This window comes from Ochotona curzoniae, unplaced genomic scaffold (assembly GCF_017591425.1).
Source record: "Ochotona curzoniae isolate NIBS_2020 unplaced genomic scaffold, NIBS_Ocur_1.0 contig_4060, whole genome shotgun sequence".
In the NCBI taxonomy this organism is placed as follows: Eukaryota; Metazoa; Chordata; class Mammalia; order Lagomorpha; family Ochotonidae; genus Ochotona; species Ochotona curzoniae.
This window is the reverse complement of record NW_024466105.1, coordinates 178-4,101: the sequence shown is the minus strand read 5'-3', so window position 1 is coordinate 4,101 and position 3,924 is coordinate 178. Positions and strand designations below refer to the sequence as shown.

The 3,924-nt window shown below is 47.9% G+C and overlaps 2 non-coding genes across 2 annotated transcripts; both read left to right on the top strand.

Moving 5' to 3' along the window:
* The first annotated feature begins 1,343 nt into the window (after positions 1-1,343).
* Positions 1,344-1,415, top strand: TRNAC-GCA. Its single transcript has one exon. It is a non-coding gene; the product is annotated as a tRNA-Cys (tRNA).
* A 1,800-nt stretch (positions 1,416-3,215) lies between these two features.
* TRNAC-GCA lies at positions 3,216-3,287 on the top strand. Its single transcript has one exon. It is a non-coding gene; the product is annotated as a tRNA-Cys (tRNA).
* Positions 3,288-3,924: the final 637 nt, after the last annotated feature.

Sequence of the window (3,924 nt, the reverse complement as noted above, 5' to 3'; positions counted from 1 at the left end):
CCCACCTATGGAGGAGACCTGTATGTATGTGCTTGCCCCTGATGCATTCTGGCCCAGCCCAGCCAATGAAACCCTCAAGGGAATAAACCCACGGCTGACTTAATCCTGACTCCCCACCCACACCACCACCTCTTTGTTGCTGTCTCCCCACACTCTATCTCTTCTCCTTACATCCCTCTCTCTCTGCTTTTCTCTATGTGTAATTCTGGTTTTCAAATCAATACTCTAAATCTTGGTGGAAAGACTGTAGAACATCTTAGCCATTTGAAGAGAACAAAGCCGTCGAAAACCCAAGGCTAACACAAACTTCAGGAAAAACAAAGGGTTCTCTTACAACGCCCAGTTTTACTTTACAGGATGTAAATCAGCCACGAACGCTATTAGTAGTCAGGATGATACACACATAACGACAATTTAACCAAACACTGAGATGCAAATAACTTTAAAAGACAGAATGGAAGAAGGCACATGAGTGGCAATCTTCATCTCAAATGTAAGTAAGTGAAGGATATCCAAACCTGACCAGATTAGACATGGCCCACTATCACTAATGAGTAATATATTTAATGTCATAAAGGTAAAGACGCTACAAGAACAAGCCAAACCGGTGCACAGTGATTTGGTCTGGTGGTAGGAGGGAAACAGTACAAATGGGAGTTTCTATTTTACAAACTTCTAAAGCAATGGACAAAATAGCTCTACAGTATTCTTTGGATAAGAAGGAAAACATATTTACCATGCACAAAATTTGCTCACCTGGGATCAAAGTGCAACTCACAGTGTAGCACTTTCCCATAGTTCCCTACCCTCGCTGGCCCAAATCTAGCAGCCCCGTGCATCTTCACACCACGTTGTCTGCACAATGCCGTCTCCAACTACTGCCCTGTGTCGGTCAGGGACTGGCAAGTCACCACTTCCCCCAGCTGCCACCCTCGGGCTTTAAAGCAAAGATTCACAGACTGGGAAGGGGTCTTGAGCTGCAGGCACTGTATGTGCCTCCAGAGGTTGGGCAGGATGTCTTCTAGCTGCTCTTCTGTGGTGTGTCACATGAGGAACTCAGGCATGTAAATGCTGTAGGCACTTCCAAGTCAATGTGCGTGCTTCTCCCAGCTGCCCACGTGACACAGAGTGAGGAAGGGTGAGAGACACGTAGGCAGGTGAGCTGTGGGTAGTGTGAGGGCTGCTGAGGAGCCCCGGAAGTGCCTTTGTGGAGTCAGCTCATGGAGGAATCCACTGGTGCTCTTCCCTATTGTCTTGAAATGATGAGGAAGATCAAAGGTGTTGTAGGCGTGTTGTGTGTGAGTCTGAAGTTTTATGTGCTTGTTGGAGAGTCTCTAGGGCATGGGGGTATAGCTCAGGGGTAGAGCATTTGACTGCAGATCAAGAGGTCCCCGGTTCAAATCCGGGTGCCCCCTTCACCTTGCTTTTTCTCTTCTCAGAATCTCACAATCCATAGCCTAGGTGCCATCTCCCTGTCCCCCACTCTAATTCTAGCCATTCCCAGAACGGAGGCTCTTGTTGCAGCCTCTCTCTACTGTGTGTGATCTTGTACATACTCTCCCATCTCTTCCTGTGCTGATACTCCAGTTGGCATCTCTGCTCTCATCCCTCCTGTATGAGAGCATTGCATGCTGGCTGCTCTACTTCCCATGCAGCTCTCTGCTTATGGCCTGGGAAAGCAGCAGAGGGTGACCAGGGTCCTTGGGTCCCTGCACCCATGAGACAGGCCTGGAGGAGGCTCCTGGCTCCTTCTTCAATCAGCACATCTGACCATGGTGGGCATCTAGGGAGTGAACCAATGGATGGAAGAGATCTCTGTTTCTCCATCTATGATTCTGTCTTTCAAATAAAATAAGTTACAACTCCAGTCTAAAACAATGTAGGAAGCCCAATGTAGAAACACAAGCATACCTTGGCAGTATGATACTAGATTTCTTCCTCTGTGTATATGTACCAAGCCATGATACATTGAGAGACTACACTGCTCTTACAAGTTGGGGGGATCGATAGGAGGGGAACGTAGGAAGGGTGGAAGGGTAGTGGGAGGGAAGGATGCCTACACATGAAGAGATGTACCATAATACATAGACAAGTACCTGAATGGACATGATCCACTCCGGCAATGTCGGGAAAGTCATTAGTAGCAGAATGATGGTCTTAGGATTGTTGATGAAGGACCACTCGTTGTAATACTAGAGGGGAAATCAATGGTGGGGAGGGGTTTGGGAAGGTGGATTGGAATTCCCAGAGCCTATGAAACTGTAGCATGTTTTAAAAAGGGAGAAAGAGAGAGAGAGAGAGAGGAAAAGAAAACAAATAAACATACAGGTCTCTTTAAGGACCTGAACAAGAAATAAATAAATGAACTAATCCTCTTCAAGAAGAATAAGCTTAAACTCAGAGAGTTCATTTAATTTAAAAATGCTGATGTATACATAGGTCTCCTATGATGATTTTTCGTACTTCTGACGTAGTCTGTGCCTTGTGTGACCAACTGTACTGTATTCTCATCGCAAAGTCTGGGGGTGCAATACAGAGTGTTTCTGAACTTTTTCTACAGTACAGTGAGGACATAGTTGTAGATACAGCAGACTCCCAGGAATGAACGGGAGCTGGTGTCCCTAAGCTGTCACTTTCGCCTGTCCTGCCCACCGCAGCAGTCTGTTGCATGGAACAGTGACCAGACCTAGAGAGACAGAGCACAGCCACGTGTCCTCCAGGTGAGTGGACATTTCCCTCTGGAATACTGCTTTCACCCAGGCCACATTCACTCACACACATGCTTCAGCCTCATAGGGCAAAGCCTGGTGTGGCTGAGAGCATGGGAGGCAGGGAGTCTGTGACGCTGGTGCTATAAAGCTCCAATTGTTGGAGGTTGTGACACCGTCTGAGTGACAGTGCATTCTGTCTTCACGAAGGAGAAAACGCATAGGCTGGGTTTCATGCAGGAATGTGCAGATACTTTCCAAACTCCATAGCCAGCTCTTAGGTGAAGTAAATGTGGAAATGTGACACCTGCAGATCCTTTTTCCTCACTGGTGACCCCAGCCCAGACAGATCTAGGAAGCTTCAGAGCTGATGGAGGCTGTTTGCCTATGACTCATGTCTCTGAGTTTCCTGAAGGTCAGTGTTGACAGGGAGCTATAATTGAACTTTACAGTGCTGAGTACTGCTCCACAGGTGAAAAGTATAAGCCAGGTGAGTGTGGTGCCAGAGGGGGTATAGCTCAGGGGTAGAGCATTTGACTGCAGATCAAGAGGTCCCTGGTTCAAATCCAGGTGCCCCCTTATTTGCATCTGATTTTGGTAGCTGGACACTTTATGTGGCTCTCTCAGCTGGATCCTCAGTCAGGTTGTCAGAGTTCCATTGGTCTGAGTTTGTGGAAACTACCCAAGAACCTCCCTCTGAGGGCTACAGATCCTGCCCAGTGGCTATGGAGCCCATCTCCTTAAGGCCATTGCAATCACCCAGAGTTCCCTGGGCTGCCCTGCCTCAGATTCTCAGATCCTGGTTGGCACAGTGCACACACAGAGGGTCTCTGAAGCTGCTCTTCTGGCATAGCGCTTCCCACCTCCTTTCACGGCTCCTTCTTGAATCCTCTCCACACCACACACTCAAGCTTATATCGCACAAGGACACCTGGTGTTTGGTGGGCTGTGGCTATGCTGATGCGTTGTGTTGCTGAATTGCTGGATCCTTATTGGTGGCTCAGCTGTAGGGTGCATGGGTTTCACATGAATGAAGTTGTGTTAACAGACGAGCACAGCTTAGAGGTGAAGACTCGAAGGAAGCTGGAGTGTTGAATTTCTGTTCCTGAGTCACCAGACATCAGCCTTTCCGGAGGCGCTGAGCAGTATGCTGGGGACTTGGGTTTGTGAGTCACTCACCTTTGAGTTTACATCAAAGGACAGTAGGAAATGTCAA